The sequence below is a fragment of the Rhopilema esculentum genome, chromosome 14, assembly GCF_057945365.1.
Source record: "Rhopilema esculentum isolate cy_ngs chromosome 14, ASM5794536v1, whole genome shotgun sequence".
Taxonomy (NCBI): Eukaryota; Metazoa; Cnidaria; class Scyphozoa; order Rhizostomeae; family Rhizostomatidae; genus Rhopilema; species Rhopilema esculentum.
This window is the reverse complement of record NC_142828.1, coordinates 6,184,050-6,208,856: the sequence shown is the minus strand read 5'-3', so window position 1 is coordinate 6,208,856 and position 24,807 is coordinate 6,184,050. Positions and strand designations below refer to the sequence as shown.

Here is a 24,807-nt window from a genome sequence, read left to right as displayed (position 1 = left end):
CAGCTGCTACCAATCTCAAACAACAGTCATTTAGAATGAATTACAGGCTTTATCTTGATAACAACCTCTCGTACAACAACCTCTCGTACAACAACCATCTAACTTGCTTGATCGAAACAAATATAGTTTGAAAAGCTGTTGAAAAAACCTTCGAAATGCAACAATTGTGTAAGATATTTCAGAGAGTTGCTATTTCTGAGAAACAAATTCTAGATTCAATAGCCCGAAGAAACTTATTTTATTTGCAGTGTTTTGAGGAGTAAAAGTGTCTTTATTCAATTACAAGTTTTCATTCTTATCTGTTTTTATTCAGCGTCATCTGCAAGTATAAATGAAAGTTCTTATCAATTACACCTTTCTGCAACCATAAACTTTGAAACATTGAATCAATCAATCTTTGCATTAACAAAGTTTATTGTAATGTGACTATCAAATAATAAAATTCTTGCCTCAGTCCAAAATCAATAACTTTGATAACAGCGAGAGCTAAAATAGTTAGGTATGAGGATTAGAAACTTCCTTAAATTGCGTAACCGCTACAATTTTTTCTCCTTATATCAGAACGTTTAGTTTATGATGATTTTATATGATCTTAAAAATTTACAGACAACATTTTTCTTGATCAATAACAGCGCAAATAGATGTCACATATGTTTTGTACCTCATGGGTTGAGGATTAGTAACGTACCATGTTTATAATTTTTCAGGTCACATTCATAATTAAATAACACACCTGCATATATTTGACATAACAAAAACAGCTGATAAAAAAAGTTCAACTTTCATGGATAGTTCAGAACTCCCCAAAATTTATTTAACTTACTAAATTGCTACAGTTTGAGGCATAGCAAAGTGACTGAAAAATCAAAACATTTTATCCAACTTTAGAACCTTAAATGAAGATTTGACGTTTCAAAGCTTACTTTAGTTTTACATTAGTTATGACATAAATCTAAAAAGCATGGAGAATATATGCTTTCTGATTTATCGTCAATTACTGATAGTAGTTCTAAGGTTTATTGGTTAATGATGACGTTGCCTTTTTCTTATTTCTTCCTCAAAATATATTCTATTCATGTTTCACAAAAGCGAAAATAAAGAAAGTCTGTTGCTAACAGCAAACAGCTAAACTTCTTCAGACATAAGCAATCATCTAAAAATGCTGGTACCATGAACAGCAGCCATACAATGTATGACATATTTTGCTAACGAAAACCCTTTCTTCTCTGCTACAACGTTTCAGTGTTACTAGAAAAAAACATAAATTTACGAACTCAAGACATACAAAACAATCTCTCTGGCCAGAAATCTACATACAGCTTTGCTCGCAGAGAAAATTCTCCGACTCCTGTACAAATATTTCTATGAGATGAAGGGCAGCACCTGCTATATTTCAAAATGTGGTGGAGGAAAACGCCAGTTTTTATCAAATCATGAGTTATCATTTCAATAATCTTAGTAAAAATATTGCAAAGTACAGAAAAAAGATCCATTATCATAAGCACATTCATGATAGTGAATCAACTTGTGGCGAGATATCTCGAGATACTGCCTTTTCAACGTTTTTGATATCGCATAGATTTAAGCTGAGTCTCTTTAGATTAGATCCGTTCATATTCACATATGGTTTTTCAGAAGCTTCAATGATATAGCAAGTGGCCGTGATAGCTTTATTCCAGATGTCATTATCATTAAATAATGCTTGTTCCATTTAGTGCTATTCCTTGTCTTCTTTTGCACGCTTTACTTTCTAGAAGTTAATTGCTTGTCTCTAATAAGCATTGCTTTTAATTTCTGTTCGTTGAGTCTGGGCGTGGTAATTCCCTCGCCATAGCAATATTTCTTTCATGGGCGATCTTCATTCTATAAATCATTCTGCACAGTTTATGAAGAGGATACTGTCTTTCCAAATAGTCATATGCTACTTCATTTTTACCCAGCACAGATCTACTATCTGTGTCATGCCTATTCTAATTCCACAAATCTTTTAGATCGGTTAATTTCCTCTCAGCTTTCTTCTTCGCCCGATATGCAGCTGGTTTATCTCTCTTTGAATCATTTGTCATGTAATGCACTGCAATGACAGACCTGACATAAAAGGGGTTAGAACTAAACCTATCTGACTCCTACATTGATCCAGAACAGTCCATTCAACCGATCCTCCTTTGCACTGTGCCACTAGATGTAGTGTACAAGACGAATCTATTATTTTTATATTTCTTTCGGTCAAGGCCAGTTTGAAACGCTTCTACTTTTGATTCAACAACACTCGACCTTAATGTTGTGAAACTTCAAGAGTTTGCGCACTTGGAGAAGAGCTGTCGAGTACGATGGAGAGCGGTCAAGAGTTGTCGAGAGGGGTTATATGGAAAGGAGTAGAGAGGAGTCGAGAGCTGTTGAGAGCTTTTGAGAGGGGTCGAGTTATATGGAGAGGAGTAGAGAGAAGTCGAGCGCTTTGAGAATAGTTTGAAAATCGGTGGCTCAGCACTCCATACTTATCTTTTCTTTGTCAGCTTTTGACTTTTGTACATTATTTGCTCTTCTTAAGCTGTGTATCATTTCCTTCTGCATAACACTTTCTCTCCGCTGCTGTTCTTTTCTCCTTTGGATTCCGAAAGTTCATATGTTTTCTCTTGTTTCTTTACACTATATCATTATCCGTTGGCGTCAAATATTCTTTGTTCCTGATTAACTTTTTGCGTCAGCAGTGTTTTTGCAAGAAAAACCAAAATTTCTTTTATTCTTTTTATTATTCCTAACAAAACTTGAAATATACTCAAGCTACTTTTTTGGACAAAAGTGGTTAAAATTTTTGAAAATTCACTTTAAAGAAGGTAACAAGCTCTTCCTCCAGCCCCCTTTTTCAATACTGAAATCATTTGAATGCTCTTAGAGTGAATTTAAAGTGGGAAAACTTTCTATTATATTGACATTGCATCTGTTGGGAGCTGTTGATGCTGCAATTGGAAAGACCACTTTGAAAACAAGCATTTTGGATAATTTTGTTGTAAATAAAAATAAACTTTGGGATATTGTTTATACCTTAGCGAAGATGGAGGCAGTATTTCATAGATCCTCATTTCATAGTTGTGCTTCTTGTGTTTCTTTTCACTTTTTTATTCACCCAAAATATTGAAAACATATTTGTTCGAACTATTTTGCCTGGTTCTTTGCAAGTTTGAGCATTTTGGGTTAAACTGTATTGTAGATATCACAATCACCAGCACATTAGATCATCTACGTACAACAAGATATAGGAAAGTCTTAATGATATCAGGAAGTGTTTTTTTCGGGTAAATCGGAAGCTTCAAAAATATACATTTGATAAGATTCAAACTTGAATCAATGATTCACCTTTAGTCGCTTAAAAAAAGATAAACCAAAATAACTCACAGATTCAGTGAAGATATTGTTAACCAATGTAATTGAACTTTATCTCCTAGAAAATTAAACCAGCGTATGAGTTTATCTAGAAACGTAAAACAAAATTTTTGCCTGAGAGAAATTCACAAAATCTGAGAGAAATTCAAATAATATGAATGAAAGAAATCATTGGTAAATTCTTTTTTGAAAATCTTAGTCACTGTAAAGCAATTTTGCTATGAACTAACAACATGTTCGATAACAGCATTCAAACTCCATTAACACACCTAATACAAGAATATAAGATCAATAATTCTGCCTCTAAGATACAAAGCTGTCACTATTGGTAAACGTAGTACATAGGTAATCCAAAGCATAGTGTTTTTGTTCCATTGTTGGTCTTTAATGTACTTTAAATGCTGCTTAGCTATAGCAAGGATTTTGTTGTGATAACAAAAACATTTTAAACGCGTTATTGAACAGTTAACTGCTCAAAAACAATTGTCCTTCTTGCAAAGATAGAACAAGTAGAGAATAGTTATAAACTAAGTCAAAAAATTCACTGTATGAATTTTATTGTGAAAACACTTTTAAATGCTTTTCAGTATCGTTGGACGATTCTTGACATAACTCTAGACAGTTAATATTCTTAATGTCCAAGATAGCACCTGTTTTCTTAAAATTCTTTATCCGTCTGCAAAACACTTTGGAGTGATAGATAGAATAAAACAGCCTTCCATTATGCATAATCTGAAGAGATGTTTTCTTAGAATTTATTCTGGTTGAAAAATATTACTTAAAATTAGGACAGTATAGATATATATTGAGAAGTTCTATATAGGATGCAGTCTTTTTGGTCACATATGCTGAAAATAACCTCAAGCCTTGAGGCTTTAATCGAGAAAGCAGATCGACGAACAATTCTCTAAAAGGTTAAATAAAGGTGTACTTAGCAATAAGCATAAGGTCAAACTAAATCTGCGTTCATAGCAACATCCAAGTTTCCATGGACATAAAAAGCTGCAGTCAGAGCCAGATTAATGTCATTTTCAAACAAAGTGATGTCGAGACGATTTTTAAAGAGGATGAGCACATGAGCACGCAGCTGATTCTCTCTAGCTGTTTCACAGATAAGAATTGCGGCCAGCTCTGATCAGGCTTCAATGCGATAAAATGCAAATCTACCACATTTGACTAATTAAAAATTTACTCCTTTTAGGCTAAGACTAATAAACATTTCTAAAAAGACTTTTTTGACAATACATATTTCTTGTTCCATGTACAAATAATTTTAGCAAAATACTGGACTTGCTGTAGTATGATTTTACGTTCATTGACAGTGACAACCGCATTTCAAATTATGTAGCAGTCATGATGTTCACATTCATATTTTTGCAAAATGTTCAGAAAAGCACCTTATCAACCAAGGCGATTGAAGTACAAGTATAAATGGTTATAGATAATTCTCCATACAAATATGTGATCTTTGGGCTAAGCGACACAAGAAAGCAAATTACCTTTGGTCACTAGCTTTTTGAAAATTTGATTGAAGTTAGTTCATCTGAAGCTAGCTATAAGCATCTACAGCTGACAAATACTATCATTGAATGTTCTGTACATGTTCATTCCTTTTTATGTATGAGACAACTCTGATTCCCTTTTGTCTAGCCAAATGAAAATATCAAAACTGTTGTCTTTTTTCAATAATACGACTTTGATATCAAAATTTCACAATTTTATGCATTAAACATTATTTTAAAGACAGTAGTTAGTTTGCTAAACGCAATAGTTCAAGTTGGCTACTTTTTCCATTACCTTAGACTCAACAAGAAATAAAAGGCAATTATGCTACTTGAAGTCAACGACTTTCAAAAAGCTAGAAACATTGATTGACCATTTAGAGTTCGGAATTCAAGGTTGAAAGTGAAATGAAATATAATTCGACTCATTTTATTATTGGCAATAATTATTCAACCCAACGTATGGACTCTTTGGATAGTGTGAACAGGTGCTAGCTCTTACCAGATGACAAGAATTTGGAATAGAAGTAGACTAATCTAAAACACGTTATTTCAAAACTCATGCTCTGCATTATAACATCAAAAGGATTTGGATTAAGAATCTTCAAGTATTATCGATATGATCTGAAATAACTCACTTGAACAGATGACAACATGAGGGTTGGCTCTTTCGCAATCAAATCAATATGACTTGATCCAAGCTCAACATGTTATCCTACGTTGTCTAGAAAAAGCTACCGTGACATATTACTAATTCCACTTCTTGCAACATTGCTGTACCATACTACTAAAATCGTACTACAGGCAAAAAGGATGAGGGACTGGACGCAAACCCTCACCCCCAATGGCAAAAAATATATTTGAAAAGAGGCGTTTTAGTGTTTCAAAAAGTGTGGGCCAACATTATGCTACGTTGTCTATAAAAAGCTATCGTGACATATTACTAATTCCACTTCTTGCAACATTGCTGTACCATATTACTAAATTCGTACTACAGGCAGAAAGGTTTGTTCGCATTGCAGTAACTTCGTATAGCTTGGATCTACTCAGTAGCAAAGTGAGGGGGAAGCAAGATGGATTGGACGCAAACCCTCACCCCCAATGGCAAAAAATACCTTTGAAAAAAGGTGTTTTAGTGTTTCAAAAGGTGTGAGCCAACATTATGCTCTCGTTCAATCTAACCATCCTGGCTACGATACTGGGTCTACTGTAGTTCGTCTCATTTTAGGTGTCACATGAAAGTTCCTTAAGTTTGAAATAGTAATTAGAAAAATGATAATAACAATGAAAAAATCTTGCTGTTAATTGCTTGTTTTCGTAACACTCACTTGATAGCCAATGTCAGGCAGATCTTGATATTTTCTACGATAAACAGACAAAAATACAAGTAAGTACTACTAAAAACAAACAAAGCAAAGAAAAGTGGTTGAGTGACATGTAGTGTATTGCATCAATACATCTGAATAGGTGATTTGCTCAGGACGTAATAAAGCCAAACCTTTGGCAGGAATATTTTGTCGTGGTACTTGAGATAAGGGCAAAGCAACAAAATTTTTCTGTATTCTCAATGCAATCGTTTATATTGCACATTGGCTTTGTGGATTTTCTCCATTGTATTTCAATTGGTGGAACTTCAATCTGCTGGCACAAATCCTTGTGTGGGTAAATGGGACAAGCCTAGTGGGTTATGAATACTAAATCATTTAGTATTCACAACCCACTAGGCTTGTCCCATTTAAATGCAGTCATTGAAGTGGGTCGGAGCAAGGTTAAAAATTTGTATATAAAAGTAACAATATGTAGTGCAACAGAAATCTAAATGCACGACCAAGATGATTCAGTTCAAATATGTAGTGAGGATACAGGCAACATTTAAATTATCATGTTCTTGCCTGTATTACTCTGATAGCATCCTGGTTTAAAAGACATTATTGCAACAGAAACGAGAGTAAGATTTGTGAGCATATTTCTAATCATATCAAACAAAGTAAGACGTCTGTTCCCATTTCTACCAAGGTCTCTGTGCATCACTTTTCGCGATGTTCTCTCCATGTTCCCAATATGAGCAGCGGAATACTTAATTGATTTTCATTTTTCAATTGAGATTAATAAAGTAAAATTGATACTCAACTTCCATAACTTTGCCAGATAGTAGCAAATAACATATGATATTATAAAAAACTCCCTATATTAAGTTTATTGGACCAGGCAAGATCACAGTAAACATTTTATATTTTCCCGATGACAATATTTCAGCCGATTGTCAACAGAATCACCTCAGATGATATTTTAATGCTTAGACTTCAAATAGAAAAACCCTAAAATTGAATTAATGACATCATTACCATCCTGTCTCTAGAGAATCTTTAATAAGGAACGACCATTCAAAATCTTATTGCAGTTTAGAAGCAAAAAGGTTTTTTGGATGCCAAAGCAAAAGTTCCTATGTTGAAGTATTCAGATCAATATATGAACAATTTTTTGGAGGTACAAAAATACTACAAGATACTAAAAGCTTTTTCTTCTGACACTCCTCAGAGTATAAAATATCATAATAATGGTCCGAAAGCCAAAATGAGAATAAGGATCCGTCAGAATAAGGGTTCAAAAGAACTTTCCTATTTTCCATCTTGTTCTTCCAGACCCTTATTCTGAAGTTTTATAGTCCGAGGAGTCTCAGGTGAAAAACCTTTTAGTATGTTGTAAAATGTTTCGTTTTTTTAATGCCATAATTGGTATATATTTGGTTTTTACATAGCTTTGATCTTACTTCTAGTCAATGAAAGAGGCTAAACAAGGCCAAAAGGGAATTTGGGCATTATGGAGGTTAGTAGCCAAATTCATTGTTTAGTTTATCGCATATACACATTTCTCCCATGCTATTGACAAAAAATTGAAGATCTTCTTACGTTCAATTTATAATAATCAGCGCCGTTAGAATATTTGCCTCTTTGCAAAATTTGACCATTTTAAAAACTTTTAGAGATTTACTTTTTATGGAAAATCAACACATGATAAAAAGTCTCAATTTTTTCATAAAACAGCTCCCCTTGCATATCTACATTGATTTTTACTCAATTTTGATCGTTTTGAGTCAATTTTTGAGCACAAAATCCTCTTCTAAACTTGACTATTTTTCCAAGACTGTGGACTTATTGTTTAAAGAAAATTAACAGTAGCAAAAAGTCTTTGTATATTTGAAAATTTCGCAATTATTCCAGAAGCTTTTTGCTGCAAAGCTTTTGATCGATCATCTTCTTACTTACATGTCACAATTATCTGCAATCTTTCGCTTACATTTTCTGACTCAACAGCTCAACAATCTCGAAATCAGCAAGGCTGATTTTACATTTTAAATTATGATGTGCTTTGTTACTCAATGCAAATTCTTTCTACACCTCCAGAAGACAAAAAAGCTGATCTAGGTCAAACAATCTAAGACAAAGATAAATGAAATGTTTAAGAATAAATTTTGGAAGTTTACTTTTGGACAGTCCAATTTTGAACATCGTTGTTAGCAGGAGGTACATGGTCTCTGCAATCTAACGAGAATACAAATGCAGCCAAATCTGCAAGAATGATTAAAGCAACTTTATAAAATTTTGATAGACATAAAAATGAACAGTAAGAGGTTTTAATAAGTGAAAAAGTTTTTAAACTTTTTCACTTATTAAAATTTGTCGAATTCTTTTTTGCATTCAATTAGTAAAATGATAAATTACATAAGATATAGAAGGCTTATTTACTTCACAAAGACTAGTAAATATTCATAATGAAAAATTTTGGAACTTCCTGCTTGCAAGAATCGAATGTTTTTGACACCTTTGGCAATGGTTTATCATAAGATTCTTAAAAGGCAACATGAAGAACTTTGTGCAATGAATTATAATCTTGATATGATATTATATGAATTTCAAGAAAATGTTGTCTGTTTACATTTTTAATTCCTTTCATAAAATTATGAAAAATTTTATCTTTTCTTGTTGCTTTGTTGTTCTGTTGCTTTACCAGCTTTTTTGTCGATGGCACGCATTTGATACGATTCAAGGAGAAGCTGTTTTTTATTTCAGTAATTTTCTTGCATTTAATGTGAAAAGTGTGGAATAATTTGACTTAAATGTAGGAACATCATTGTTGGTACCAGTTTTCTCGACTTATTGGTATTATCATTGTATGAACAATTATCAATTCATTATCGTGATAGCTGTTATAAAAAAGAGCCAAATTTTAAGGGATTAACCTCGATCCTTTGTTTCTTTCGGACTCCAGTCTGTGTCAATTTGCATCTTCTTTTTCAAAAAAAAGAGACTAAAAACCAACAATATTTTTGTGCACGGATTTTGTAAAATGTGAAAATCTTTGACAACATAAGCAGTAACCAAAACCCTCAAAGGGGGTCCAGAGTTGAAAAATATGGATTGCGAAATTGGACATTCAAAGAAGTCCCACGAGGTGTACCTCGATTGTTAGGTGAAGGTTGGATCAAATGGTGCAAAACGTGAAGTGATTCTTACTGCTTTTCAGTACAGTTATAAAAACAAAAAGATGGACTCCCAAGCGATTTATTTTCAAAACACTGATAAAACAGGGCGTTGACAACTATTAAAGATTAGGGGGTTCAAACAAGCAAAATATCATCATGCAACGTCCTTAGGCCATTAGAAATATATGTTGATTATTGTACAATCTTTCACGGGATCCTACAAACGAATCCTGAAGAGTCAAGAAATTCTAAGACTCCATGTCACCTAAATATACAGAAAAACTGAAGATCGCATTAAAATAACTGGTCATAAATTTTGGTCTTAAATGTTGGGATTTATTTTTAGCATGTTCTTAAATTTTGGGATATAATTTTTAAAAAGGTTTTTTTATTTACTTTTTTGAATTGTTGGATTTTTTCAAATTGGAATTAAATTTAAGGGTATATGTTTCATACTGTATCGAAATTTGGGGGCAGGATTTTAAAAAAATTATAAATTTAAGGGTATGTTTTCATATTACAAAATTGCACACCCCCGTCCTCCGCCTTCTGAAATTCCCTGTGGTGTGAAGGAGATCATCATTGGCGGGAAATTTGAATGAATTTTTGCGGGAATGGCTGGTGGATGCACAGGAGACCTTTGTTTCAGAAATTGGCGGGAATCTAGTCCAAATTTGCATATGCTTATAAATACCTGGTTTCTTTCCTATTCAATTAGTTGGCACAATAGTGTCGAAGATGAGGTGTTGGTGCAAAAAACTCCTGTCTTCATCTTGGCCTACAACGGCATGTAAGCCTAGGTAAGACCTTTTCGTCAAGTACAAGATTTAAGTGCATGTCTAATGTTAATTGATAATGCCATTCACAATTATTAGGTTGTCATGTTATTCGAGATGAAGCAGGCGAAACTATTCCAATACAAAACTGTGATTCTGCTCCGTTATTGTTGCTGCATGCTTTCAATTTTTTTTAAAACTAATCTATCGTATCGGATTCTTCGTTCCTTTTCCTCGTCCGTTTTCTTCGTTACTCAAGTATACACCGAAAGCGAATGTATGGAAGTGTTCGCCTTTCATGTTTCAGCTTTTGACGAACACTTCTCCTGAATGAAGAACAGTCCATGAGTAAAAACAATTTATTTATTTCTCAAACTTAGCATGACACTTTAAAAATTTGTGACTCAATCTTTCTTGGATACTTTTGCATTCGATTAAAGTGATAGTTTGGAATTTCATAAAATGCTAACATCGTGACAACTGGCTAAATGGAGTACCTAACCTGTTTTTTTTGTTTCTGCTCTCAATTTGTTGTTTACAAAGACTTTTATAGACTATATGTTAGTTCAAGAAATACTTCTTTAAAGAAAGATAAATTAGAATTCGCAGTGCAATATTGATTAAAGTGTATTTTGCCTCATTTTAAGGATAATGGAGCGAGCACAGAACATCGACAAATGAAGTTAGAGGGGCTACTTGGCTGCGACGTAAAGCATGGCTGTTGAAAAATGCAGGTATGAATTTTTGGTTTTTTACTCCTTTAAATAGAGTAAATGTTTACTGGATTGATTTGAAGTATTTTTATAAAGAAATAATGTCGTTTTCCTGTGTTTCAAATTTCTTTCAATAAACCTTCCAGACGGAGGTCACAAGAAGCTGTTTGTGTTAATAGACAGCCTGACATCAAATTTACTTTCATTTTCCAATTTGACCTTTTTTGTGTTCAAAGCTCATCAATACTTTTTTGGACATTAAAATATGGTTTTCATCTGTCCTTTACACAAAAATAAGTCCCGAGGAAATTTTTTATATAGGCCCAATAAATTTGAGCACTTTGCTTTAATTAGTTACGTTAAATGACTACAAATTAAACTGCACTGATATAAAAAAGAAGTACGAAATGGAATGCTTATTTTATGAGAGGAAACTGAATTGTGAACTACAAATTGTGAAGAGAAAATCACTTGTATTGTCCTTGTCTTTAATATATTTTAATCAAGCTGGAATTGTTTAATATATTTATAAGCTGCTAGAAAGGGCTTGTGCAGCTTAATAACATTATCAGGTCAATTGTTGTTTGGTGATTTTTAGTTCTGTATTCAGATGAATTTTCAGATGAATTTCTGTCTCCAGTTTATCAAAGACATGTTTTTTAACGAATGCTTAAGCTCATAGCCAAAAATACTCTATTGGCATACTGGATAAAACATTTCATTTCAAATATTCACTGTCATTTTGCTTTAAATTTCAATCAAGCTATGCATGGAATTTTGTATTTATATTATGTAAGCTCTAATATATTTATAGAGTTTAAAATGGCACAGCAAAATTTTCATTATTTTAATTTTATAATTCAACATGAGATTCACATTACTTAATTTACCCTAAAAGCTCTTTCAACTCTCAATCCAATTCTTGTAGTTTTGTTTCCATTTTTCCAGATTCCTGTCTACTCGAAACTTGATTATTTCTTTTTCAAATTTTCCCAGATGACTCTTTGGTGTTAGTTAAAGGTTAAAGAAAAGCTAATTGGTATGTTTTATTTCATAATTTTTAGAATTTTAAATTAGACATCCATTTTTAAAGATTTTTAGACTTTTTCAATATAATTTATGTTCTTGCTATTGAAAACTTTTGTTGCAAATAAAGACAAATGTTTTAGTGTTTTGAATTACTTTACATTCTGCAAGCTTTATTTGAAGCAATTCGTTTGGAGTCAGTTTTAGTGAGATCTATTCTCAATTTTTAATCCATTTTGTCATTATTCTATACTTCATAAGAATATTTTATTTTATACTTAATTTTATGCTTGATTTCTGTCAATTAAAATAAAAGTTTGAAGAAAACTCTATTTGCCCTTTCATTTGTTGTCATTGACATGATTTGTTCAAGACTAAGAGAGAATGTCAATCAAAGCTCATAAGTTACCTTTTTCTCAAGCAAACCCTTTCAGAAAACAGGAGGAAAATCAGAAAGCAGGAAAACAAAACATAGAGCAAATGTTTCAGATTTTCAAGCAAGCTGAGATGATCACATTTATATATAGATATTAAGATATAAATTTATAATATATTTAAAGCTCTAAATAAATCTGAAATAAATCTCTTATATCTTTGTTTGATATCTTTGCTGTTTTGGCCAATATTTAAATAATTTTTATTTCATTTTGATTTTAAGGCCCTCAATGTTACTATTGGCAACAAATATGCAAGGTTTGTAAACTCTGTTCTTTTGTCTAGCATTTTTAACTAATTTTTCTATATTTATGTTGTTGTTGAGACAATCATTCTCAAAGTTCAAAACTCCACTGAGCCAGGATTGTATTTTTTGAATCCTTATATTACTTCCAACAGGTATTTATTTCCAACATTCCATTACAACTTTTTATTCTGGTGATGCATATAATGAGAAATTAGCATTTTTTTGTATCAAATTTCTGAAAAAATTTTGTGCTTGGAAATAACTTTTTCATTTATTTTTTTCTCAAGTTCAACATGTCAAGTGTGGTTAATTCTTGTGAGCTAGAGATCAGCAAGGTTTGTATTAACCCCTTTGTTTGTTTAATATTTGATGAAATATCTCGCTGAGTTTTAATTCCTTTTTGATGTGTCTACCATATATAATATAAAAAATTATCCATTTTTGAAACAATCATTTCTCAAGCCAGAAACACTGCTATGCTGGAATTTGATGTTTATTTTGAAAGATCTTTAATTGAATTAGAGCAAGGATATGTTTATTTTTGATGCTGCACTGCAATTTTTTATCCTGGTGATGAAAAAAATGAGAAATGCACATTTTTTATGCCAGGTTTCTGCAGATTTTTGAGTCTAGAAATAACTTTCTTTCCTTTGCTTTTTGTTTCAAGATCATTATGTCAAGTTTTGTGAAGTCCTATGAGGAAGATGTTACTAAGGTTTGTAAATACTCCTTGTTATATTTACTGAGTACATTTGATCCAAACTTTCACTGAATTTTCTTTCATGAACCTGGTTTTGAGACAATTATTTTTTCAAGTTGTCAAACCCCATTTTGATAAAATTTAATGTTTGTTGTTGAAGGTCTTTAATTAACATTAAATAAGGATATATTTTCAGTTGTAAGTCAGCTATTAATTTATGTCTGATGCATCTTTAAAATGGGAGCTTTGTTTTTTATAGAATATTTGAGTGCTTTTTACATATCAGAGGTTGAATTACTTATATATTGTAGCATGTCATACTTCTCTCTTTAATATAAAGAAAGTCGTAATCATAGATCATACAAGGAAAAATTATATGCTGGTGTCTGTTTTCTTTCAAGGCCACCCCCCTCAGTTCTAAATTTCTTCATGTTTGATAGCTTTACAGTTTGGCAAATATACTAACATCTTATCTTTTTTTGAATTTGAGGGCTAGCATTTAAGATGTCTTGGAATTGAATGAATAAGGTGCCATCAAGGTTTGTGAAAATTTTTTATAATTTTACTTACTTTAGATGTCTTATCAAGACAATATTTTTGTAATGTAGTGCCAATTCTCATCTTGACATTTGATAAATGATTTTCAAAATTGTAACGTTTGAGCTACAAATAGTTATGGAGAGCAAGTTGTTACCATTATATTTACTCAAACTTAATGGACAGATTCAAGAAACTTGATGAACTCAATTTTCAGTGAAGTCTGGCACCTTCCAGATACTTAGCTATCTTTATTACGCTAAAATATATTTATGCAGACAAGCTAAAATGATTATCTTGTCTTTTCTTGCTTTTATCTAGATTTATTTTTTTGTCTTTTTGGTTTTTTAATAACTCTTCATTTTGTTGACAAGGGCTGGATGTCCATGAGCAATTATCTACTGCCTGTGAAGCTCAACTGCAAGACATGCAAAGGTAGAAATGTTTTCTGTATATTTTGAATATAAAAATATATATATTACATTAAATATTTATTAACTATATTTGCTAACAAAAATCCAATAATTATAATATACTCAAAAAATGAAACTTTGCCAATTTATTGTCAAAATTATAGAACTGATTGATGTTGGAAACAATAATCAGTCTTATATGGATCAATAAATGGTTTTATATGATGGATTATTGTGACCAATATTTTGTTGATAAGGGACCAGTTGTTACATTAAATAAGATTATTATTTAAAGTTTCACTGTTCTGAAAGATTTTTTGTAAAATGATTATTGATTAATGATGCATTGGAAGATAATTTCTTAAATGTATTCTGATCATCATCTATGTAACACAAAATTTCTCTATGCAAATATGCTTAAATATTTGAATGACAACCTACAAATTTTCCTAATAATTCATTATGCTTCCATTTATTGTTTGTTTCATCCTGCCTTTCTTTCTGTTGATGGATGTTCACTTTTTTCACAGGGTAAACCACTGGTCATCTGGAAACAAAAATCTGCTGGTTGTGAAAGTCACCCCAAAGACATTCAAAGGTAAAAATATTTATTTATCTTTGATAATATATATATATATATATATATTTATATATGTTGTCTGCATTTTAAGAGACTTTTTCTATTGGGTACGACTTATACTTTTAGGGACATATACTTTTGTATTCTATTACTTATGCTAATATCTATTAATATCTATTCTTATGTTGATACAATACTGTGAACTATATTAATTTGTTTGTAATATTCAGCTTAATATCATTTTATTACACTGAATAAGATATTAATTTAAGTTTTATTTTTCTGAGTCTTAAGATTTGTATAAAGTTGACTAATGCACCAGAAGATGATCTTCAAATGAGCTTAATTAGCTGATTGCTGGCCTACACAATTTACTGTTGAATGTTTATTATTTGTCCCTAAATACTGCCCTAACTTTTGTAATTGTTCATGTTTCTTTGATTTTATTTTTTATGTTTCATTATGCCTCTACTTTTTGTTGATGGATATTCACTTTATTTGCAGGGCAAAGGCTAGCTGTCCAGAAACAATTAGCTGCTATTTGTGAAAGTCACCAGCTAAACATACAAAGGTACAGATATATATATATATATATATATATATATATATATATATATATATATATATATATATATTGTCTTTTTAGCTATACACTTTTCTCCCAAAAGTATTCGAACAGAAGCCAATGTTGTGTCAGTACAGGGTCAAGTAAATAAAACGAAAGAAAAGTAATTAAATAATATTTAAAGAATGACAATAGAAATAATGTCAGAATTTCAGCCAATCATGAAACAGGTCATCATGTGCGCAATATGTTTAAAATTAAAGTCCATCCATCATTTCATTGTACCCGCAAAACAAATTAACAAGGAATTGAACAACACAATTTTTCAATGAAATAGCGAGGAACACCTTTCCAGATGTCAAATATTTTTTTAAATTAACTGTTGCTGCATTTTCGAGGAACCGGATTTGTTTCATTTTCCATAGAAAGCCAAAAAATCAATAGTATTTTCAATTACATTCAGATCTTTGAGAAAAGTCTCCAAAACAATATAACTACTTCATTAGGCCTAATGCTACCTTAGAACTTTACTGAAATTCTTCCATTAACACTAGATTTGTCGAAAAAACTTTTTCAAACCAGATGTACACTTAGCTGATAAGTTATAGGTCATTCCTTGATTGCTTTTTCTAGTTTCGCTTTTTGCTAAAAAATTATTTTGCTAATTTAGCCACAAGAAATATTTTTTTTGGCGGGCTGGTTCTCAATTATTTTCTATTCAACTTTTAAGAATAAAACAAAATTTTTCTACTTTTGAATTCGATTTCTCATAAAACAGAGTTCTGAATATGCTTTTTTGATTGTTTTGTTAAATAAATGACGCTTTCGTTTTATCTTCCCTCCAAAATTTAATAATGATTTTTCACTTTCTTGGCACAAATGAATTTTAGGCCAATAATTTTGCTCGACCGTTCGAATTATTTTTGGAGGAGAGTGTATATTCTTTTATCATGCTCTAAATTTAAATGCCATGTGATATGTGGAGACCTGATAACTGGGTATCACAAATCGAAATATTCATTTTGATTGCATTATCATTTATAACATTATTTCTAATCAACTGTTACAAAATGCCGATAAGATGTTAGTGAAAGTTCAAAAATGGACATGAAAAAAATTACGGACGTGATTAATGATCAAAAAAATTCAACTTTGGATTAATTGCATACACTGAATTTAAACACAAAATCGTCAGTTTGAATTGATCACAGCTTTAAACTTCATGCAATGAAATCTGATTGGCTTTGATCGTTATTGACAAATTTTTATCCAGTGTTAAGAAAAATTTTTTCTTTGCTCATCAAGTTATAATATGAATAAGTTTTTTCGCAAACTTTTCTAATTTTTTAAAAAGGTTCATTTTTCACCAAAAACGAATCATAATATTCTACCCATTTTCTTACTAATAAAGAGTAATAATTCCAAAAATTGCATAATTTCTTGTGGCATTTGAAGTGGGTTCTAAAAATGGATTCACGAAGTTTTTGGATCCTTGATATCATAAACAAACAGTCTTTTTTTTCTAAGACTTTTTCATTATAGATTTTTATCAAAAATTTCATAAGAGACTTTTTCTATTGGGTACTAAGACTTAGGGATTTTTAGTGACATATACTTTTGTATCCTATTACTTATGTTAATATCTATCAATATCTATTCTTATGTTAATACAATACTGTGACCTATATTATTTTGTTTGTAATATTCAGCCTAATATCATTTCATTACACTGAATAAGATATTTGTTTAAGTTTTATTTTTCTGAGTCTTAAGATTTGTATAAAGTTGACTAATGCACCAGAAGATGATCTTCAAATGAGCTTAAATAGCTGATTGATGGCCTACACAATTTACTGTTGATTGTTTATCATTTGTCCCTAAATACTGCCCTAACTTTTGTAATTGTTCATGTTTCTTTGATTTTATTGTTTATGTTTCATTATGCTTTACTTTTTGTTGATGGATATTCACTTTATTTGCAGGGCAAAGGCTAGCTGTCCAGAAACAATTAGCTGCTATTTGTGAAAGTCACCAGCTAAACATACAAAGGTACAGATATATATATATATATATATATATATATATATATATATTGTCTTTTTAGATATACACTTTTCTCCCAAAAGTATTCGAACAGAAGTTAATGTTGTGTCAGTACAGGGTCAAGTAAATAAAACGAAAGAAAAGTAATTAAATAATATTTAAAGAATGACAATAGAAATCAGGTTAGAATTTCAGCCAATCATGAAACAGGTCATCATGTGCGCAATATGTTTAAAATTAAAGTCCATCCATCATTTCATTGTACCCGCAAAACAAATTAACAGCACAGAGTCAGCAAGGAATTGAACAATACAATTTTTCAATGAAATAGCGAGGAACATCTTTTCAGATATCAAATGATTTTTTTAAATTAACTGTTGCTGCGTTTTCGAGGAACCGGATTCGTTTCATTTTTCATAGAAAGCCAAAAAATCAATAGTATTTTCAATTACATTCAGATCTTTGAGAAAAGTCTCCAAAGAACAATATAACTACTCCATTAGGCCTAATGCTACCTTAGAACTTTACTGAAATTCTTCCATTAACACTAGATTTGTCGAAAAAACTTTTTCAAACCAGATGTACACTTAGCTGATAAGTTATAGGTCATTCCTTGATTGCTTTTTCTAGTTTCGCTTTTTGCTAAAAAATTATTTTGCTAATTTAGCCACAAGAAATATTTTTTTGACGGGCTAGTTCTCAATTATTTTATATTCAACTTTTAAGAATAAAACAAAATTTTTCTACTTTTGAATTCGATTTCTCATAAAACAGAGTTTTGAATATGCTTTTTTGATTGTTTTGTTAAATAGATGACGCTTTCGTTTTATCTTCCCTCCTAAATTTAATAATGATTTTTCACTTTCTTGGCGCAAATGAATTTTAGGCCAATAATTTTGCTCGACCGTTCGAATTATTTTTGGAGGAGAGTGTATATTCTTTTATCATGTTCTAAATATAAATGCCATGTGATATGTAGAGACCTGATAACTGGGTATCACAAATCGAAATATTCATTTTGATTGCATTATCATTTATAACATTATTTCTAGTCAACTGTTACAAAATGTCGATAAGATGTTAGTGAAAGTTCAAAAATGGACATGAAAAAAATTACGGACGTGATTAATGATCAAAAAAATTCAACTTTTGATTAATTGCATACACTGAATTTAAACACAAAATCGTCAGTTTGAATTGATCACAGCTTTAAACTTCATGCAATGAAATCTGATTGGCTTTGATCGTTATTGACAAATTTTTATCCAGTGTTAAGAAAAATTTTTTCTTTGCTCATCAAGTTATAATATGAATAAGTTTTTTCGCAAACTTTTCTAATTTTTTGAAAAGGTTCATTTTTCACCAAAAACGAATCATAATATTCTACCCATTTTCTTTCTAATAAAGAGTAATAATTCCAAAAATTGCTCAATTTTTGTGGCATTTGAAGTGGGTTCTAAAAATGGATTCACGAAGAAATCTTTGGCATCATAAACAAAAAGTCCTTCTTTTCTAAGACTTTTTAATGATAAATTTTTATCAAAAATTTAATTTGAGTTGACTTTTTATTGAATTCAGGTTTTTGGGGCACTCAAACTTTAACAAGTTATGAATATCTGATGAATTAGTTTTAGCTCTCATTTATTTAATGTTTGTTTCGACACTCTAAACACAATTTGACTGAGATTTATGTAGGTGTTTAAAGTTTAAAAGAAAAACTATTATGCAAAAATGCTTTTTTTACCAACCTTTATCCTTTTCCAACCTTTCCAAAATTTGAGTATTAAAACGTTTCTTAAGATCAGATTGCAAGACTCTACTCTCTATTCCAATTTATTATAAGATTACGGTTGGCAACTGCAAAATCTTCTGTTTTTTAAATCGTTTAATTGCAAATAAACTTTGGAAAAATTGCTTAATTCTTTAAATTTGCCTATTTTTATGGACCATTTCATCACATTTCAGAATCACATTTCAGAATCACATTTATTGTTTTTATTGTGTTCAGCACATGCGAAATTTTTTAACCTTGAGAACTAGCTGTAAATTTTTTATCATTCTTGGTTACTGGCAATGTTACTCTGCTATTTTCGAATGCTGAATTTCTGCTTTCTTTTTAATTTAGATGTTGGCGAAAAGAGAGCAAATGCGAGGAGGAAGCAACCCAATCAATCCAACGAAGATGATGCCAAATGTTTTCTGCATAATTTCATTAAGACTTAACAGCCAAAAGGCTAAAGTCATTTAGAAACTAGGTTAGAAAATTATTTGATTGTTGACTATAAAATTTTTTTCTGTTGGTATGTCTCTCGTTATTTCTTTATTTGTCTCTTTGACTTGGGCTGATATTCGTGAGCGGAATTTCGCAAGGTTTTAAATGCAGTTCAAAATTCTAAATAAATATAAATGAAAGTAATGTATATATAGATAAAATATAAAAAATAAATAGATTGATAATGGTCACTTTGCGTGTTGTCCGCTTCGAAATTTAAAATGCTGCTATGCGTGCCAAAGTCTCACCCACATCACTTTCCACTTTCAGAAATTCATCATCATGAACCGTGGTCCACATGTAGAAAAGCAAAGAATCGTTAACCCGACGGAAACCTTTCAAATCGCTAGCCAGTTTCAGAAAACATGTCCAGTGCACAGAAACAGGCTTTAAGGTGCGTAAGTATGCCTTTTTTTCTTCCTTTCTAAATTGGATTTCCTGCTTTTTTTCAGAGGGGGGCAGGTAAGTATGCGGCGGCGCGGGATACCCCACTAACTTGAACTGAGTCTCGACTCAGTTCAGGTTAGTAGGAAACTGTTTTACCCGGCCTAACCGGCGTAAAACAGTTTCCTCTTCAATCATGTGCAATTGTTTACAGCCTCGGCTGCAATTGCTAGCCTAGCCACCCAGCTCCCCGGTCCTGGCCCCCCCCATCCCCCGGTCCGCAGGGGGGATGGGGTGGGGCCAGGGCCGGGGAGCTGGGTCGGCCGGCCGGCGGCTGTGGCCGCGGCCGTGAGCGGTCGCACACGTGCGACGGGGGTAGGGTGGGGGCAGGGGGGTAGGGGCGGGGCAGGGGGGTAGGGGGAGGGGTTTTTTTCTTGTTCATTCGTTGCTTGTTTAATCTTTCTTTCTTTTTGTTTTCGTAGGCTCTGATGAAACAACAAGATTGACAGGGAACTGAGGAGGTCCTCTTATTTTTTTAGGTCTTTGAAGACTTTGAAGAGGACTTTGAAGAAGCAGAAAGACGTTTTGGTCCACTCTGCAGTTTTTGCAAAGAACAAGAAGCAGCAAAAAGACGTCAAATTGAGATCCAGCTACCAGCAAAAGACGAGAAAGTTGTCGTGCTAGACTTTGGAAACTAGTTGCAAAAGAGAACAAGAAAAGGCCCAGATTATTGCAGCATTTCAAGCACAAACAATTCTTGTAGTGTAATTTGTTTTAATGTTTGGCCTTTTTCCAATTTCCAATTTTTGCTAGACATACTTTTGAAACCACATGTTTATCTGGAAAAAACGATAGAGCAGCCTGCCGATATGCCGAAAAAATAATTTTGTTGTTGTCTAGACTTAGAACTTTTTCCAATTTTCTTCTAGAGAGTTATTGCAGCGATTATTGTAGAGTAAATTATTTTAGTGTATGTTATTACGTAGAACTTGTTTCTTAAATCACATGTTACTCTTGTACTCTTCAGGAGAGTTACTGAAACAAGAAATGGCAGAGCAGCATATCACGTACATTATAGAACTTATAGGCTTATAGGCTATTTGGAAATCGCTGTTTATCTTGTAGGCCATGTTTACCTGTGTCTTACATTTTTTGCGTCTCTCTCTCGTATGCTTAAACAAAACACAACAATCCACAGCATGACATTCCCATTACATAATACTCCTCTAACATAGGAATACTCTAACAATAATACCCATTACATAATACTCCTCTAACATAGGAATACTCTAACAATAATACCCATTACATAATACTCCTCTAACATAGGAATACTCTAACAATAATACCCATTACATAATACTCCTCTAACATAGGAATACTCTAACAATAATACCCATTACATAATACTCCTCTAACATAGCAATACTCTAACAATAATACCCATTACATAATACTCCTCTAACATAGGAATACTCTAACAACCCATTACATAATACTCCTCTAACATAGCAATACTCTAACAATAATACCCATTACATAATACTCCTCTAACATAGGAATACTCTAACAATAATACCCATTACATAATACTCCTCTAACATAGCAATACTCTAACAATAATACCCATTACATAATACTCCTCTAACATAGCAATACTCTAACAATAATACCCATTACATAATACTCCTCTAACATAGCAATACTCTAACAATAATACCCATTACATAATACTCCTCTAACATAGCAATACTCTAACAATAATACCCATTACATAATACTCCTCTAACATAGCAATACTCTAACAATAATACCCATTACATAATACTCCTCTAACATAGCAATACTCTAACAATAATACCCATTACATAATACTCCTCTAACATAGCAATACTCTAACAATAATACCCATTACATAATACTCCTCTAACATAGCAATACTCTAACAATAATACCCATTACATAATACTCCTCTAACATAGCAATACTCTTCCCTTGACATAACTTGACTTCCCATGACCAACTCCTCCCCTCCCCTCCGACTTTTTTACACTTCTCCTTTGAGACAACGACACTTCTTTTTTGAGGCACCGCTCCTCCTCCTCCCATAAGACAACACTCATCCTTCCATCAGACAACACTCATGAAATTCCCCTGAGACGCTGGTCCTCCTCCCATGAGAAGATACTCCTCCACCCATGATGCTGGTCCTCCTTCCTTGAGACGATACTTTTCCTGGTCCTCCTAACATGGGACGATTCTCCTCCTCCCATGAGACGATACTCCTCCTCCCATGGGACGATACACCTCCTCCCATGGGACGATACTCCTCCTCCCATGAGACGATACTCCTCCTCCCATGAGACGATACTCCTCCTCCCATGGGACGATACTCCTCCTCCCATGAGACGATACTCCTCCTCCCATGAGATGATACTCCTCCTCCCATGGGACGATACTCCTCCTCCCATGGGACGATACTCCTCCTCCCATGAGACGATACTCCTCCTCCCATGAGACGATACTCCTCCTCCCATGAGACGATACTCCTCCTCCCATGGGATGATTCTCCTCCTCCCATGAGACGATACTCCTCCTCCCATGGGACGATACTCCTCCTCCCATGGGACGATACTCCTCCTCCCCTGGGGACGATACACCTCCTCCCATGGGACGATACTCCTCCTCCCATGGGACGATACACCTCCTCCCATGGGACGATTCTCCTCCTCCTCCCTCGAATTTTTTTATTTTATTTAGGATTTTATTTTAAGATTTTTTATTTTAGGAGGATTTTTTTATTTAAGGAGGATTTTTTTAAGAGGATTTTTATAAGGAGGATTTTTTTATTTTAGGAGGATTTTTTAAGGAGGATTTTTTTTATTTAAGGAGGATTTTTTTATAAAGAGGATTTTTTTTATTTTAGGAGGATTTTTTTTATTTTAGGAGGATTTTTTTTATTTTAGGAGGATTTTTTTTATTTTAGGAGGATTTTTTTATAAGGAGGATTTTTTTATTTTAGGAGGATTTTTTTATTTTAGGAGGATTTTTTTATTTTAGGAGGATTTTTTATTTTAGGAGGATTTTTTTATTTTAGTAGGATTTTTTTTATTTAAGGAGGATTTTTTTATTTTAGGAGGATTTTTTATTTTAGGAGGATTTTCTTATTCTAGGAGGACTTTTTTTATTTCCGGGACAATATCCTTTCTTTCTTTCTTTCTTTCCGGGACGATATCGAGAGATTTGTTGCTATCAAAAGGGGGATTTGTCGTGTTGAAAGTTGTTTGTTGTCGTGTGTTATCCAAGTCTCGTGTTCAAGTCAAGCCAAGTCAAGCTGTTGCCTAAGTCTGCTGTTGCCTAAGTCTCGTGTTGTCTAAGTCAGGTGTTAGTCTTGTGTGGCCTAAGTCTTGGTCTGTCTAAGTATTGTCTCTTGTTAGTCTTTGTCTTAGTCTTGTGCTGTCCAAGTCATGTTAGTCTGCTGTTGCCTAAGTCTTGGTCTGTCTTGTGTTGTCTAAGTCTTAGTCTGTCTAAGTCTTGTATTGTCTAGGTCAGGTGTTAGTCTCGTGTGGCCTAAGTCTTGGTCTGTCTAAGTATTATGTTGTCAAGTCTCTTGTTAGTCTTTGTCTGTCTAAGTCTCTTGTTAGTCTTTGTCTGTCTAAGTCTTGTGCTGTTCAAGTCATGTTAGTCTGCTGTTGCCTAAGTCTTGGTCTGTCTTGTGATGTCTAAGTCACGTGTTGGTCTTGTATTGCCTAAGTCTTGGTCTGTCTAAGTCTTGTGTTGTCTAAGTCATGTGTTAGTCTTGTGTGGCCCAAGTCTTTGTCTGTCTAAGTCTTGTGTTGTGTGTTAGTACGAGAGGGAGACACAAAAAACAGAGACTTAAATGATAACAGATAACAAAACAATTTATTGATAACAGCAATAAAATATATAATTGGGCTCAGTGAACAACTCTTTAGAAGAACGTGATATGATTATGAGATGTCCTTATCTTAGTTTAAACTTTACGCAAATAACATGTGCCTGAAATGCTGTTCGTGGTTCTTGGTCCTGCTCTGGATGTAGTGGTCTCGCTGGTCTGGATGTAGTCGTCTGGAAAAATCGGTGTTTCGCTTTTGCTTTTGCTCCTTTTTCTTTGCAAAACGGCAGTCAAATCGGCAGTCAAATCGTCTGGAAAATCGCTTAGTGGTCTGGATGTAGTGGTGTTTCGCTTTTGCTGCTCCTTTTTCTTTGCAAAACGGCAGAGCGGACCAAAACGTCTTTCTGCTTCTTCAAAGTCCTCTTCAAAGTCGTCAAAGACCTAAAAAAATAAGAGGACCTCCTCAGTTCCCTGTCAATCTTGTTGTCATCATTGTCACCATGTCAATCATCATCACAATCTGAAAAATACTAAAAGAAAGAAACAACCAACAACAAGCAAACAATGAAAAGAAAGAAAAAAGCGTGGCTGCGCAGCGACCGCTGACCTTTTGGGCTAGCAGCCGCTGCGCAAAATTTGGCCACCCTCCCCCCGTCGCACGTGGGCCGCCACTCACAGCCACAGCTGCCGTCTCGCCTCCGAGCTCCCCGGCCCTGGCCCCGCCCCATCCCCCCTGCGGACCGGGGGATGGGGTGGGGCCAGGACCGGGGAGCTGGGAGGCTAGGCTCGCACTTGCGGCCGACTGTTGTAGTTGCACACGATTGAAGAGGAAACTGTTTTACTCCGGTTGAATCACGCCGTGTGACCCAAGCCGGGAAAACAGTTTCCTACTAA

At 33.2% G+C, this 24,807-nt stretch overlaps 1 protein-coding gene and 1 long non-coding RNA gene across 15 annotated transcripts in view; one reads left to right on the top strand and one right to left on the bottom strand.

The window, feature by feature from the left end:
- The first annotated feature begins 9,822 nt into the window (after nt 1-9,822).
- Nucleotides 9,823-21,235, top strand: LOC148958548 (uncharacterized). Of its 5 annotated transcripts, none has more exons than XR_016144589.1 (15): nt 9,823-10,166; nt 10,450-10,490; nt 10,790-10,876; nt 11,852-11,894; nt 12,540-12,574; nt 12,851-12,898; nt 13,231-13,278; nt 13,754-13,802; nt 14,175-14,235; nt 14,744-14,811; nt 15,298-15,364; nt 17,341-17,407; nt 19,527-19,656; nt 19,944-20,071; nt 20,597-21,235. It is a non-coding gene; the product is annotated as an uncharacterized LOC148958548 (long non-coding RNA). The 5 variants fall into 5 exon arrangements; XR_016144590.1 differs by having other exon boundaries at nt 11,804-11,894; XR_016144593.1 differs by having other exon boundaries at nt 19,944-20,067; nt 20,597-21,232.
- A 2,703-nt stretch (nt 21,236-23,938) lies between these two features.
- Nucleotides 23,939-24,807, bottom strand: part of LOC135696110 (tRNA (guanine(26)-N(2))-dimethyltransferase-like) — a 52,815-nt gene continuing 51,946 nt past the window's right edge. For all 10 annotated transcript variants that reach the window (XM_089112531.1, XM_089112533.1, XM_089112541.1 and 7 more), the window contains one exon: nt 23,939-24,354. The gene's annotated coding sequence lies outside the window, so the exon portion shown is untranslated. The remainder of the gene's footprint in view (nt 24,355-24,807) is intronic.